Source organism: Macaca mulatta, chromosome 8 (assembly GCF_049350105.2).
Source record: "Macaca mulatta isolate MMU2019108-1 chromosome 8, T2T-MMU8v2.0, whole genome shotgun sequence".
NCBI classification, from domain to species: domain Eukaryota; kingdom Metazoa; phylum Chordata; class Mammalia; order Primates; family Cercopithecidae; genus Macaca; species Macaca mulatta.
Window position 1 is genome coordinate 102,754,780 of NC_133413.1, and position 17,089 is coordinate 102,771,868.

Sequence of the window (17,089 nt, forward strand, 5' to 3'; positions counted from 1 at the left end):
AACAAACACAAACCCTTTCTGGTTTAAACAAATTTGTAAGAATTAGGAAGATATTAAAGCCACTACTCTGGTCCAAATTTTCATTCTTTCAAACTAAATTGCTCAAATAGTCTTGCAATCTAATATGTAACAGAGTGCTTTGTACTCTATATTTGTGAATGACTGAATGGATGAAATGAATATACGAATGAATGAACGGACTTCAATAAATTCTCATGTAACTAGATTAACTTTCCTGAGTCCTTATTATCACACTGTCAGGCCCTTGCTTCAGAACCAAGTGCCATCTCACTCCAGGGATGTTCAAGGGTCTCCTATAGTCACAGAGAGCAGTGATGTGACACTTGGATCAGAGTGAAAGAAAATTCCCACATCTAGCGAGTTTCAGCTACCTTCTTTTACACCAGTGGAAAATATTCTAAAAACATCTCCCAAGAAAGACGTCAAACTGTGTCATTAGCATCATTTTAAAATTTGTTATCATCCTAAAATCAAGTTATTTCTCAATGCTCAGCTATGCAATTCCCAACCATGAAACTGCTGGCACTGTTTCCTCCTCTCCAGTGGGTGCTTTGTCCTCCCACTCCTTAACGCACAATCCTGACTGTCAGTAAAACTGGCTGAATATGAAGCTGTCAGGAATTTCCACAAATAATTAAAGCATAAAAATAAATAATAAATGACTAGTGCAAGAGAATGCTCCTTTTCTCTCCGTATGCACCCAGTGAAGAAAGAACACCAGAGATCCAAGAGAATCCAAAGCCTGCCACTGGTTTTCTCATGCACATTTACATCACTTCTTCATTTTTCTGCCGAAATATTTATTGTCTTAAGAACAGTAACATTTTTATTTCTACAGAGTATCTGTAGAGACTGTAGTTTGTCTTCCTTTCCTTTAAAGGAAGAATGAGGTAGACATGTTAAAATAATTAAAATTCAAGTTCAGAATAAAAAATATCTATTTTACAAATGTTCTGATGCAACTCTGGACTGCCTATCTCTGTCTTTCTGCCTTCTCTTTCTGTCTCAGAAACATCTTCATTCCCCAGTTCTCTCTTGTTTTACATATATTTGTTGTTCACAACAATAGAGAGAAAATAAATGGAATGAAAAAAGGAAATTGGCAGGTAGGATGGAGTAGCATTAACTTAGCTTCCAAAGACAACTTTGAAGATATTTGCAGCTTTTCATTGTCATTTGCAGCTCAGGACTCCAGACTGGGGAACATAGCATCTTTTGGGGGGCCCCTTTTGTTGTTAGTTCACGTGTTCCCTAAGAGGTGTACAGGGAAGGAAGTCACCTAACTTCCAGAAAAATTGAACAGCTCCCCAGTTACAAACAAAAACATAGTAATTTATTCAGGAATATATTTTGTTTGTGTATTTGCCAGGTCCTTTTGTATTGAAAACTTCAGAAAGGCAGCGAACATATTTGTTTAACTCATTAATGCATTTCTAATGCCTATCAAATAGCAACTGTATAATATATATTTGCTGAATGAATAGCAACAGTTAATATTGATTGATCAAATTCTTTGTGTCAGGCGCGGTGGTAAGAACTTTGCAACCCAGTCTGTTCAATCCTAGTGCTGCTATCATTGCAACTCCTAATGATTTCAGTGAGACTGAGGATGCAGAGATGAAGAGAAGTGAAAAACTTACCATGGTCACTGTCTGGCAAGGGGTGGAACAGGCTTCAGACTCAGGCAGGCCGGCTCCAGAGCCTGTTAATAAACATCTGTTGGCTTATTAGAATATATGTGGATATAGGAAAAACCAAAATGTTTTCTTTACACTCTATTCTTAAACAGTCACTCAACACTTCAGACGCTAGATGAGTGGAGGTTTTCCTCCATACACCAGGCAATTCTGTGGCAGACTAATCAAATTCAGTTCTGATGCTATCTACCTAGAGATAGTGTCCGATTCCACGGGTTGAAGGCTAAGCCCTACAAGACTGCCCCCACTTCAGACACCAATCACAAGCACAGATTGTGACCTGTGCTTCTGACAGACAGGTTACAAATTGGGGTTCCTATGGTTACCTCCTCAGATTCAATTAATTTGCTAGAGCAGCCCACAAAACTCAGGGAAATACTTAACTTACATTGACCAGTTTATCATAAAGGATGTTACAAAGTATATGTATAAAAAGCCAGATGAAAGCAAGGTATGTGGCAAGAGACATGGAATTTACATACCCTCTGTGGACACCACCCTCCAGGAACCTCCACATGTTCAACTCATGGAAAGACCCTCCAGATCTTGTCCTTTGGTTTTTTTTTTTTTTTTTTTTTTTTTTGAGACTTCATTGTGCAGGCATGATTGATTACATCATTGGCCACTGGTCATCAGTTCAACTTTTAGCTACTTTCCCCTCCTTAGAGGTTGGTGGGGGAGGGTGGGCATGAAATTCCTAACCCTGGAGTCATGTCTTTGGACTTTCTGGTGACCAGTCCCCATTCTAAAGCCAACAAGAGGCCCCTAGCCATCCGTCATCTCATTATCACACAAGAGACACTCTTATTACATCAGAGATTCCAAAGGTTTTAAGAACCGTATGTCAAGGACCTGGTATGAAGACCAAATATCACAAAATATTAAGATAATATTTAAGTGAAGAGTTAGTTCATATATTGTGGGTAGTTCAGCAGAGGGGGAAAGATTTCAAGACTTCTGTGTTCGCTTGACAGCATTAATAATCCAGACCAACCCACAGTTCAGATCATAAGGGTAATAAAGGCTTAGACTATTCCATACTATCTGTATGGGTATTAGGTTAATCAAACCTTGGGAATTCTTGTGCAAGTATTTGAGCTGTGTTCTGAACTATGTCCTTGAGGACCCATTAGATTGTAAATGCCTTGAGGATATACTAGTGAATGAATTCATTCACTTAACTTTTATTTGGTACCTACTGTATTTCAAGTACATTGCTAGGGCAAGGGAAATGTGTGTTATATACATCTTTCTATCCTTGCAGTCTAGCAAAGTACTTCCAGAGTTTACTTCAAGTATATTACTCAATAGAAGTTTATTAACAAACAAATTTAATAAGGCAGGGTGCATAGGAAGAGGAAGAAAGTTTGAGGTGGGAGCTAATGAGTTCAGTTTGGACTGTTGTTTTTGACGTACCGCTGGTACCTGAGTAGAGTTCAAGCAGCGTGAAGTTTCCTTTGAAAGCTTATACAGTTAGAAAAGAAGAAGCGCAAAGGTAAAACCCTCGGGCTCAATAAAATTTGAGAGGTGGAAGAGACTGAGGGGAAAAAAAGTCGAGAAGAGCAGGAAAAACATCAAGGAAGTTTGGTAGTTTATAAGCATGGCTTTTTATTTGCATTTTCTTGATTACCAATGATGAACAGCCTCTTTACAAATACTGTTTTAATTAGCCATATTGATACCCTCTTTTGTTAAGACAGTTTAATAAACAAAGAAGTGGTTAGTGGTTAATAGTGCCAATTTTGGTAGGAGATCTTTGTGAGTAACACTTTTTTTGTTTTATTTTATCATATACTTCAAAAAATTATGCTGGAATATAACAAGCACACAGTAAATTACAGAATACATAATGTAGAACTAGTATAGTAGTATAGTGAATAGCCACGTAGCCACCGACTAGAGCAAGATATAGTACACTGATAGCAACCCAGAAGTCCCTTCTAAGGCTCTTCTGAGTTACAATGCACACTTTCTACTCTTGATGTTCATGGTAGTTGCTTCCTGACTTTTCTTCACTTTTTACTCCAAAATGTGCATGCCTAAACACTATAGTTTTGCTTGTTTTTAAACCCTATAGAAATGAAGTAATGTGTTCTTTTGTGTCTGGCTTCTCTTGCTCGACAACATTTCTACGAGATTTACTCATGCTGTTACAGGCTGCTGTAGTTAATGCTCTGTGTGGGGTAGTATTCCCACATTATGAATATATAGCACCATGCTGTTGTATGGATATGGCACCATTGTGTTGCTGATGAATATTTAGCTGTAATGAACAATCCTACTATAAACATTTTTGTAAATGCCTCTTGGTGCAAATATTTACACAATTTTTTTTTTGTAAATACCTAGGGTAAAAATTTTTTCATGATGCTTGTGTATATTCAAATTTAGTAGATAATGTTAAACTCTTCCAAACCAGTTGTAGCAAATTTTACTTCTACCAGTAATATATGAAGTAGGGGCTTCAAGTATTCTCCAACGCTTGTTACTGTCAGTCTTTTTAGTTTTAGCATCTCTCTTTTTTTTTTTTTTTTTCTTTTTGGTAATATATCATGGTATCTTATGGTGCTTTTATTTAAATTTCCTTGATTACTAATGAAGTTCAGCAACATCACTTATTCTATCAGCCATATGGATATTTGATGTTTTTCCTGTTTGTTTTCAAACAAAACTACCTTTCTCTTAAAAATGATTTATAAAAAAATCTTTATTTTTTGGATCAAGTTGTTTGTGAAATGTACATATTGTATACACCTTCTTCTGCTCCACAGCTGCTTGCTTTTCTCTTCTTTCCAAATTGTCTTAGATGAGCAGACACTTTTAATTTTAGTGTAGTCAAATTTATCATTTTTAATAGTTATGTACATTTATCTTTTTTTTAAGAAAAAGAAAACCTTACACTGAAGTCATAAAATTTTCTTTTATACCATTTTGTAAAAGTTTGTTATTTTTCTTTTTCACATTTAGATCTAATCCTCTTGAAATTAAGCTTTGAGTCTGGCCAATTTTATTTTAGCCATTTAAAGATAAAATTACCTTAGAACTATTTATTGGGAGAAAAAAACAATAACCATCTTTTCTTTATGGCTCTGTAGGGACATTTCACCAAAAATCCACAGCCTGCTTTTTGGCTATTTTATTTCACTGGTAAATATGTATATTTATTAAGAATTTTATCTATCTATCTATCTGTCTATCTATCTAATTTTGTGCCAAGACCACTGTCTTAACTATTGTAGTTTTATAATATGTCTTGATTATTTTTACAGGAAGTCCTCTCATCTTTTTGTTTTTGTTGTAGAGTATCTTGTTTATTCTTGACCCATTGCATTTTCTTGTTCATTTTTTCCAGCTTTTTAAAGGTATGACTGACAAGTAAAAATTGTATATATTTAAAGTGTACAATATGATGATTTGATTTATGTATATATTATGAAATGTTTATAACCATTAAACTAATTAAAATATCCATCAATTCACATAGTTATCTTTTTTATTGTGATGAGATCCACTCTCCTAGCAAGTTTCAAATATATAATACATTATTAATTATTGTCACCATGCGGTATTTTATATCTCCACAACTTATTTATCTCAAAACTAAAAGTTTTTACACTTTGACCAACATTTTTTGAAGAACCTCCATACTGTTTTCCACAATATCTATACACATTTATATTCCTACCAGCAGTGTATAAGGGTTCCCTTTTCTCCACATCCCTGTCAACATTTGTTATCTTTTGACTTTTTGATAATGGCCATCCTAACCGGTGTGAAGTGATAGCTCATTGTGATTTTGATTTGTATTTCCTTCATGGTTTGTGATGCTGAGCACCTTTTCATTTACTTAGAGCATATCTATTCAAATTCTTTGCTCATTTAAATATCATGTTATTTGTTTCCTTGCTAATGAGTTGTAGGAACTTCTTATGTATTTGGGATATCAACCCCTTATTGAATATATGGTTGGCAAATATTTTCTCCCATTCCATAGGTTATCTTTTCATTTTGTTCATTGTTTCATTTAATATGCAGAAACTTTTAAATGTGGTGTATTCTCATTTTATTTTTGCTTTTGCTGCCCATGCTTTTAGTGTCTTATCCAAAAAATTGTTGAGAAGACTAAGATTAAGGAGATTTTCCTTTATGTTTTCTTCTGCGAGTTTTACAGTTTCAACTCTTATGTTTAAGGCTTTAATCCATTTTGAGTTGCTTTTCATGCATGGTATAAGATAAAGGTCCACTTTTATTATTATTTTTTTGCATACCAATATTCTGTTTTCCCAGCACCATTTATTGAAGAGATCATCTTTTCCCCATTCTGTATTCTTGACCCTCTATTGAAGATTAGTTTACTATATATGTGTGAGTTTATTTGGGGGCTCCCTCTCTTTTGTTTCATTGGTTTTTGTGTCTGTTTTTATGCCAGTACCAGCTGTTTGATTACTGTAGTTTTATAATATAATTAGAAATCAGGAAGTGTGATCCTTTTAGCTTTGTTGCTATTTCTCAAGATTGCTGTAATTTTTCAGGGTCTATTGGGGTTTCATATGAATTCTAGAGTTGTTTTTTTTTCTACAGAAAAATACCATTGGAATTTTGAATCTATAAATTGGGTAGTACAGAGATTTTTTTTTCTTTTTCTTTTTTTGAGTCAGGCTCTCACTCTTTCACTCAGGCTGTAGTGCAGTGGCACGATCTCAGCTCACTGCAGCCTTGACTTCCAGCAATCCTCCTACCTTAGCCTCTCAAGTGATCCCCTCACCTTAGCCTTCCAAGTAGCTGGGACTACAGGCATGTGTCACCATGCCCAAATTATTTTTGTATTTGTTTGTAGAGACAGGGTTTTTTCATGTTGCCCAGGCTTGTCTCAAACTCCTGAGCTCAAGCAACCCACCCACCTTGGCTTCCTAAAGTGCTGGGATTATAGGCATGAGACACTGTGCCCTGGCCTGAACATTTTAACAATATTAATTCTTCAAATCTATGAATATGAAATACCTTTCCATTTATTTGTTTCTTATTTGATTTCTTCATCACTGTTTTATAGTTTTTAGTGTACAGATCTTTCACCTCCTCAGTTAAATATATTCCTAAGTATTTTGTTCTTTTTAATATTGTAAGTGGGATTGCTTTCTTAAGTTGTTTTTTGGATAGTTCATTCTTAGTGTGTAGAAATGCTACTGATTTTTATATGTTAATTTTGTATTTTGCAACTTTACTGAAGTTGTCAACTATTTCTGAGTTTTTTAGTGGAGTCTTTACAGTTTTCTTTATATAAGATCATGTTATCTGCAAACAGAGACAGTTTTACTTCTTCCTTTCTGATGTGGATGACTTTTATTCATTTTTCTTGCCTAATTGCTCCGGGTAGGGCTCCCAGTGCTGTGTTAAGTAGATGTAGTGAGAGTGGGCATCTTTGTCTTGTTTCTTGATCTTAAAAGAACAGCTTTCAGCCTTCATTGTTGAGTATTATGTTAGCTGTGGGCTTGACATATATGGCTTTTATTATGTTGAGGTACATTCTTTCTACACCTAGTTTGTTGAGAGTTTTTGTTATGGAAGGATACCAAATTGTGCGAAGTGTTTTTTTCTGTATCTATTGATATGAACATATAATTTGTATCCTTCATTCTGTTAATGTGGTGTATCACATTGATTAATTTGCTTGTGATGAACCATCCTCGTATCTCAGGGATACGTACCACTTGGTCATGGTGTATGGTTCTTTTAATGTGCTGTTAGATTTAGTTTGCTAGTGTTTTGTTGGAGATTTTTGTGTCTATGCTTATCAGAGATATTATCCTGTAATTTTTTTTTCTTGTGGTATTCTTGTCTAGTTTTCGTATCAGGGTAACATTGACCTATAAAATTACTTTAGAACTTTTCCCTTCTCTTCAATATTCAAGAGTTTGAAAAAGATTGGCAATTGTTCTTCTCTAAATGTTTGGTAGAATTCACCAATGAAGCCCTCCAGTCCTAGGCTTTTCTTTGTTGGGAGATTTTTTATTACTGAGTGATATGGATTGCCTGTGTCCCCTCCCAAATGTCATCTTGAATTCCCATGTGTTCTGGGAGGACCCCAGTGGGTCATAATTGAATCATGGGGGCATATGTTTCCCATGCTGTTCTTGTGATAGTAAGTCTCATGAGACTGATGGTTATTATAAGGAGGAGTTTTCCTGCACAAGCTCTTTCTTTGCCTGCTGCTGTCTATGTAAGATGTGACTTGCTCTTCCTTGCTTTCTGCCATGATTGTGAGGCTTCTCCAGCCACTGTGGAACTGTTTCAATTAAACCTCTTTCTTGCATAAATTGCTCAGTCTCAGGTATGTCTTTATCAATAGCCTGAAAACTGACTAATACATTGAGTCTCCTTACTCATTATTGGTCTGTTTAGATTTTCTATTTCTTGATGATTAAGTCTTCATAGGTTGTAGTTTTCTATGAACTTATCCATCTTCTATTTTATCTGATTTGTTGGTATATAATTGTTCACAGTAGTCTCTTATGATCTTCTGAAATTCTGTGGTATCAGTTGTAATATTTCTTCTTTTATTTCTGATTTCAATTATTTCAGTTCTATAAATTTTGTGCTAGCTAGCCTAGCTAACATTTGTTGCTTTTGTTATCTTAGTAAAACCTCTTAATCTCACTGATCTTTTCTACAGTTCTTCTCATTTTATGTTATTTATTTCTGTTCTGATCTTTGTTGTCTCTTTCCTCTCCTAACTGTGGGCTTTTTTTCTTTTTTCTTTTTAAGTTCTTTGAGGTATAATGTTAGGTTATTTATTGGAGAATTTTCTTTTTTGATGTAGACATTTATTGCTATAAAGTTTTGATATGGTTTGGCTCTGTGTCCCCACCCAAATCTCATCTCAAATTGTAATCCCCACATATTGAGGGAGGGATATGGAGGAAGGTGATTGGATTATGACAGTGGTTTCCTCTATTCTGTTCTAAAGATAGTGAGTAAGTTCTCATGAGATCTGATGGTTTAAAAGTGTTTGGCACTTCCCACTTCTCTTTCTCTCTTGCAGCCATGTAAGATGTGCCTCACTTCCCCTTTGCCTTCTGCAATGATTGTAAGTTTCCTGAACCCTCCCTAGCCATGTGGAACTGTGAGTCAATAAAACTCCTTTTCTTTATAAATTACCCAGTCTCAGGTATTCTTTATAGCAGTATGAAAATGGACTAATACAACTTTTGTCTTTTATTATTTTTAAGTTCACTGGTACATGTGCAAGATGTGCAGGTTTGTTACATAGGTAAACATGTGCCATAGTGGTTTGCTCTACACATCATCCCATCACCTAGGTATTAAGCCCAGAATCAATTAGCTATTCTTCCTGATGCTGTCTCTCTTCCTTACCTTCATTCTCCAACAGGCCCCAGTGTGTGTTGTGCCTCCCTATATGTCCATGTGTTCTCATCGTTCAGCTCCCATTTATAAGTGAGAACATACAGTATTTGGTTTTCTGTTCTCGAATTAGTTTTCTGAGGATAATGGCCTCCACCTCCATCCATGTCCCTGCAAAGGACATGACCTCATTACTTTTAATGGCTGCATAGCATTCCATGATGTATATGTGCCACATTTTTTAAATCCAGTCTATAATTGATGGGCATTTAGGTTAATTTCACATATTTGCTATTGTAAACAGTGCTTCAATGAACATATGCATGCTTGTGTCATTATAATAGAATGATTTATATTCCCTTGGGTATATACCCAGTAATGGGTCAAATGGTATTTCTGCCTCTAAATCTTTGAGGAATCTGTACACTGTTTTCCACAATAGTTGAACTGATAATTTACACTTCCACCAATAGTGTAAAAGCATTCCTTTTTCTCCACAACCTCACCAGCATCTGTTGTTTTTTTACTTTAATCATAGCCATTCTGACTGGTATAAGATGGTTTCTCATTGTGCTTTTGATTTGCATTTCTCTCATGATCAGTGATGTTGAGCTGTTTTTCATATGTTTCTTGGCTGCATGTATGTCTTCTTTTGAGAAGTGTCTGTTCATGTCCTTTGCCCATGTTTTAATGGGGTTATTTGTTTTTTCTTGTAATTTGTTTAAGTTCCTTGTAGATGATGGATATTAGATCTTTGTCAGATGGATAGATTGCAATTTTTTCTCCCATTCTGTAGGTTGTCTGTTCACTTGGATGATAGTTTCTTTTCCTGGGCAGAAGCTCTTTAGGTTAATTAGATCCCACTGGCCAATTTTTGCTTTTGTTGCAATTGTTTTTGGTCTTTTCGTCATTAAATATTTGCCTGTGCCTATCTCTTAAATGGTATTTCCTAGATTTTCTTCTAGAGTTTTTGGTTTTTTCTTCCCCCTCAAGATGGAGTCTTGCTGTTGTCAGCCTGGGCTGGAGTGCAATGGCTCGATCTTGGCTCGCTGCAACCTCTGCCTCCCCTCCTGGGTTCCAGCAATTATCTTGCCTCAGGCTCCTGAGTAGTTGGGATTACAGGGGCCTGCCACCATGCCCAGCTAATTTTTGCATTTTTTAGTAGAGACAGGGTTTCACCATTTTGGCCAGGCTGGTCTCAAACTCTTGACCTCAGGTGGTTTACCACCTCAGCCTCCCAAAGTGCTGGGATTACAGACATGAGCCACTGTGCCCAGCCCTCTTCTAGAGTTTTTATAGCTTTGTGTTTTCCATTTAAATCTTTAATCCATCTTGAGTTGATTTTTGTATACAATATAAGAAACGGGCCCAGTTTCAATTTTCTGCATATGGCTAGCCAGTTCTCCTAACACAATTTTTTAAATAGGGAATCCTTTCCTCATGCTGGTTTTTGTCAGGTTTGCTGAAGATCAGATGGTTGTAGGTGTGTACTCTTATAATTCTGGTTTCTCTATTCTGTTCCATTGATCTATGTTTCTGTTTTTGTACCAGTACTAAGCTGTTCTGGTTACTGTAGCATTGCAGTATAGTTTGAAATTGTGTAGCATGATACTTTCAGCTTTTTGTTATTGTTATTTAGGATTGTCTTGGCTATTCAGGTTCTTTTTCATTCCATATGAATTTTAAAATAGTTTTTTTTTTTTTTTTTTTCAAATTCTGTGAAGAATGTCAATGGAAGTTTAATGGGAATAGCACAGAATCTATAAAATGCTTTGTGCGGTATGGTCGTTTTCAGAATATTGATCTTTCTATCCTTGAGCATGGAATGTTCTTCTATTTGTTTGTGTCCTCTCTGATTTATTTGAGCAGAGGTTTGTAATTCTCCTTGAAGAGATCCCTTACTTTCCTTGTTACCTGTATTCCCAGGTATTTTATTCTTTTTGTGAAAATTGTGAGTGGGAGTTCATTCAAGATTTGGCTCTCAGCTTGTTTTTTGTTGCTGTGTAGGAATGCTAGTGTTATTTGCATATTGATTTTGTATCCGGAGACTTTGCTGAAGTTGCTTATCAGCTTAGGAAGCTTTTGGGCTGAGATGATGGGGTTTTCTAGGTATGAGATCATGTCATTTGCAAACAAAGATAATTTGACTTCCTCCCTTCCTGTTTGAATATGCTTTGTTTCTTTTTTTTTTTTGCCTGATTGCCCTGGCCAGAACTTCCAATATTATATTGAATGGTAGTGGCGAGAGAGGGCATCCTTGTCTTGTGCCAGTTTTCAAGGGGAATGTTTCCAACTTTTGTCCATTCAGTATGAAACTGATTGTGGGTTTGTCATATATGGCTATTATTATGCTGATGTATGTTCCTTCAATACCTAGGTTATTGAGAGTTTTTAACATGAAGGGATGCTGAATTTTATAGAGCTCTTTTTACATTTATTGAGATAATCATGTGGGTTCTGCCTTTAGATCTGTTTGTGTGATGAATCACATTTATTGATTTGCATATGTTGAACCAACCTTGCAACCTGAGGATAAAGCCTACTTGATCATGCTGGATACACTTTTTGTTATGCTGCTGGATTCAGGTTGCTAGTAGTTTATTGAGGATTTCCGCATAAATGTTCATTAAGAATATTGGCCTAAAGTTTTCTTTTTTTGTTGTATCTCTGCCAGGTTTTCGTAGTAGGATGATGCTGGCCTCAGAATCAGTTAGGGAGGAATCTCTTAGTTTCAATTTTTTGGAATAGTTTCACTACACATGGTAGGAGCTCTTCTTTGTACCTCTGGTAGAATTCAGTGGTGAATCCATGTGGTTCTCAGTTTTATTTTTGGTTGTTAGGCTATTTATTACTGCCTCAATTTGTTATTGGTCTGTTCAGGAATTTGATCTCTTCCTGGTTCAGTCTTGGGAGGGTATATTTGTCAAGGAATGTATCAATTACTTCTAGATTTTCTAGTTTATGTACATAGAGGTACTTATAGTATCCTCTGATTGTTTGTGTTTCCGTGGGATCGGTGGAGATATCCGCCTTATCATTTCTGATTGTGTTTATTTGATTCTTCTCTCTTTTCTTCATTACTCTAGTTAGGAGTCTATCTATTTTATTAATTTTTCCAAAAACCAGCTCCTGGATTTATTGATTTTTTTGAAGGTATTTTTTGTGTCTCTGTCTCCTTTAGTTCAGCTCTGATCTTGGTTATTTCTTATCTTCCTCTAGCTTTTGGGTTTGTTTACTCTTGATTCTCTAGTTCTTTTAGTTGTGATGTTTGGGTGTTCACTTAAGATCTTTCTAGCTTTTTGATGTGGGCATTTTGTGCATAAATTTCTCTCTGAACAGTGCTTTAGCTGCATCCCAAAGATTCTGGTACATTGTCTCTTCATTCACATTAGTTTAAAAGAACTTCTTGATTTCTGCCTTAATTTCATTAATTACCCAATAGTCATTCAGGATCAAGTTGTGCTGCTTCCATGTAGTTGTGTGGTTTTGAGTGAATATTTAAAACTTAAGTTCTAATTTGATTACACTGAGGTCTGAGAGACTGTTTGTTATGATTTCAGTTCTTTTGCATTTGCTTAGGAGTGTTTTACTTCTGATTATGTGATCAATTTTAGAGTAAGTGCCATGTGGTGATGAGAAGAATTTATATTCTATTGTTTTTGGGTGGAGTGTTCTCTAGATGTCTACTATGTTCACTTGATCCAGAGCAGAGTTCAGATCCTGAATATCTTTGTTAATTTTCTGTCTCGATAATCTGTCTAATATTGTCAGTGGTATGTTAAAGTCTCCCACTATTGTTGTATGAGACTCTAAGTCTCTCTGAAGGTCTCTAAGAATTTGCTTTATGAATCTGGGTGCTCCTGTATTAGGTACATATATATCTAGGATAGTTAGCTTTTCTTGTTGAATTGAACCCCTTACCATTATGTAATGCCCTTTTTGTCATTTTTGATTGTTGTTGGTTTACAGTCTGTCTTGTCAGAATTAGGTTTGTACCCTCTGTTTTTCTTCTTTTTGACCATTTGTTTGGTAAATTTACCTCTTTCCTTTATTTTGAGTCTATGTATGTCTTTGCATGTGAGATGATTCTTTTGAAGACAGCATACCAATGGATCTTGGCTCTTTATCCAGCTCACCACTCTATCTTTTAATTAGGGCATTTACCCTATTTACATTTAAGGTTAGTATTGTTATGTGTGGATTTAATCCTGTCGTCATGATGCTAGCTGGTTATTTTGCAGACTTGTGTATGTAGTTGCTTCATAGTGTCACTGGTCTATGTACTTCAGTTCATTTTTGTAGTGGCTGGTAACAGTTTTTCCTTTCCATATTTAGTGCTTCCTTCAGGAACTCTTGAAGGCCTGCTGGTAATGAATTCCTCAGCGTTTGCTTGTCTGAAAAGGATGTTATTTCTTCTTGCTTATTGATATTGTTTGGCTCTGTGTTCCTACCAGAATCTCACATTGAATTGTAATAATTCCCACATGTCAAGGGCATTTCACCTGTTGGCACTCCATTCTCTCTCTTGCCCCCCTGTGAACAGGTGCCTTCTGCCATGATTGTAAGTTTCCTGAGGCATCCCCAGCCATGTGGATCTGAGTCAATTAATCCTCTTTTCTTTATAAATTATTCAGTCTCAGTATTTCTTCATAGCTGCATGATAGTGGGCTAATACACTTATGAAGCATAGTTTAGCTGGATATAAAATCCTGGGTTGGAAATTATTTCCTTTAAGAATGCTGAATATTGGTCCCCAATCTCTTCTGGCTTGTAGTGTGTCCACAGAGAGATCTGCTCTTAGTCTAATGGGCTTCCCTTTGTAGGTGGCCTGGCCTTTCTTTTTTGCTTCCCTTAACATTTCTTCTTTCATTTCAACCTTGGAGAATCTGATGATTATGTGTCTTAGGGTTGATTTTCTTGTGGAGTACCTTACTGGGGTTCTCTGCATTTCCTGAATTTGAATGTTGGCCTGTCTTGCTAGGGTAAGGAAGTTCTCCTGGATGTTATCCTTAAGTATATTTTCTAACCTGGTTCCATTCATCCCATCTCTTTCAGGCACTCCAATCAGTCATAGATTTGGTCTCTTTACATAATCCCATATTTCTTGGAGGTTTCATTCATTTCTTTTCATTCTTTTTTTCTGTATTATTGTCTGCCTGTCTGATTTAAGAAAGATTGTCTTCAAGCTCTGAGATTCTTTCCTCCTGGGTCTATTCTGCTATTAATATTTGTGACTGCATTGCGAAGTTCTTGGAGTGTATTTTTCAGCTCTAACAGGTTGGTTATGTTCTCTAAACTGGCTATTTTGGCTGTCAGCTCTTGCATTGTTTTATCATAATTATTAGCTTCTTTGCATTGGGTTGTAACATGCCTTTTTAATTTTTTTTTAAGCTCAGTGAAGTTTGTTATTAACCACCTTCTGAAGTCTACTTCTGTCAATTCAGCCATCTTAGCTTCAGTCCAGTTCTGAGCCTTTGCTGTAGAGGTGTTGTGGCCATTCAGTGGAAAAGGTGCACTCTGGCTTTTTGAGTTTTCAGCATTTTGGGGTTGACTGTTTCTCATATTTGTGGGCTTATCTATCTTTGGTCTTTAGGTTGCTGACCTTTTGATGGATTTTTGTGGGTTGTTGTTGTTTTCTATTTGCTTTACTTTTAACAGTCTGGCCACTGTTCTGAAGGGCTGCTTCAGTTTCCTGGGTGTCTACTCCAGACCCTAGTTGCCTCGGTTTTTCCTGTAGCTGGAGGTACTACCATTGAAGGCTGTGAGACAGTAAAGAGGCAGCCTGCCCCTTCCTCTGGAAGCTCCATCCCCGTGGGGTACTGACCTATTGCCAGCCTGGATGTGCCTGTAGGAGGTGGCTGGAGACCCTGGCTAAGAGGTCTCACCCAGTCAGGAGGAACAGGATCAGGGACCCACTTAAAGAAACACTCTGGCTGCTTTTTGGTAGAGCAGTTCTGCTGTGTTGGAGATCCCTTCATTCCCTGATCAGTTTGAGTTCTCCAAGGCCCATAGGCTCCACCGGTTGAGAAGTGTGAATTGCCAAGGTAGAGGCTGGCCTTGCCCCTCAGGCACTTTGTTCCAGGGAGAACATGTGCAAGGGTGGCTGGAGGCTGCAGCTGGGAGGACCTGGCTGGAAGAACCTGCCCTGCAAGGAGGAGTGGATCAGGGCCCCATTTAAAGAAACAATTTGTCCACACCTTTAAAAAACAGCTGTCTAGAGGTGGGGAATTTCTTCTGCCCTTGTTGGCTTGGACTCTCCAAAACCTGCAGGTTGGAACACATGAGTTTTCCAACCAACCTAGGTGGCAGCCTTCCTCTCCCTAGGGAACTCTATACCAGGGTGAGATCAGAGCTCTATCTCTATTACATACAAGTGGGCATGGCTAAAAGGCCTGGCTGGGAGATCCTGCCCAGTGAGGAGGAATGGATCGGGGTTCCACTTAAAGAAGAAGCCTGGCCACGATCAGAAAAAGCTGCTGTGTTGTGCTGTTAGGGGGACCCTCCCTTGTCCAGACCATTTTGACTCTCCAAAGCCCACAGGCTGGAACTGCTGAGCTGTCCAACCATCCTTGGTGGTGGTCCTCCACTTCCCTGGGTACTTTGTGCCAGGGAGAGATCAGCTCTCTGTCTCTAATACATGCCAGCAGAATGGCTGGAGGGTCCATCTGGGATGTCCTGCTCAGTGAGAAGGAATGGATGGGGGCCCTGCTCAAAGAAGTATTCTGGCCACAATCTGGCAAAGCCACTGTGTTGCACTGCTGGGGGGACCCTTCCTCATCTGGATTGTTTGGACTCTCCAAAGCCCACAGGCTAAAATGGCTGAGTCAACCAAGCAGCAGAGATGGTGCTTGCCTTTCTCCACAGGGCTCCATCCAGTCTCAGGCAGGCTCCACTCTGTTGCTAGTGGCTGGCTCAAATTCCAAGCTGGTGGGTCTTATGAGGTACTAAGGAAGTGGGGAGCCACAAAATGACACTGCTTGGCTTCCTGCATTCTGCTGCTTCTTAGGGGTATGTGTGGAATTCTTGCCATGCCTGAATTGCAGACTCGTTTGCTGCAAATCCCAGGTCTAGAATATTTAAAGCTCCTCGGTCTCTGAGTGTGCCTGAGCAGCTGCTCTGTGAAGACTCCATCCAGCTCTATGTGTCGGATCCAAGGCTCTGGTGGCAGGGGCTCACAAGGGTATCTCCTGATCTGCAAGCTACAAAGATCTGTGGGAGAAGTGTGGTTTCCCAGGGTCATACAATCACTCACCACTTCCCTTGGCTGGGGGTGGGGGTTCCCTTGGCTCCATGTTGCTCCTAGGTGAGCTGTTGCCCCACCATACTTTTCTTTGTTCTCCATGTGTTGAGTTCTTTCCCTAATGAGTTCCAATGTGGGAACCTGGACATTTCAGTTGAAGATGCTATATTCACCTGCCAATTTTGTTCCTCTCCTTGAGTGCCATGGACCACAGCTGCTTCTAATGATCCATTTTGGTTGGCCCCTCCCCCTAAACTTTCATCTTAAAACTGCTTTTGCTACATTCCATAAGTTTTTGTGTGTTGTGTCTCCATTTTAGTCTCAAAATATTTTTCTATTTCTCTTTTGATGTTTCTCTAGACTCAGGTTGTTCAGGAGTGTGATGTTTAATTTCCACATATGTGTAAATTTTTTAGTTTTTCTCCTGTTAATGATTTCTAGTTTCATAGCATTGTGTTTGGAAAAGCTACTTGATATTTATACTGAATGGGGAAAAGTTGAAAGCATTTCCCCTGAGAACTGGCACAAGACAAGGATGCCCACTTTTACCACTTATGTTCAATATAGTACTAGAAGCCCTAGTCAGAGCAATCAGACAAGAGAAAGAAATAAAGGGCATCCAAATTGGAAAAGAGAAAGTCAAACTCACTGTTTACTGACGATATAATTATATACTTAGAAAACCCTAAAGACTCATCTAAAAATCTCCTAGATCTGATAAACAAATTCAGTAAAGTCTCAGGATACAGAACCAATGTACACAAATCAGTAG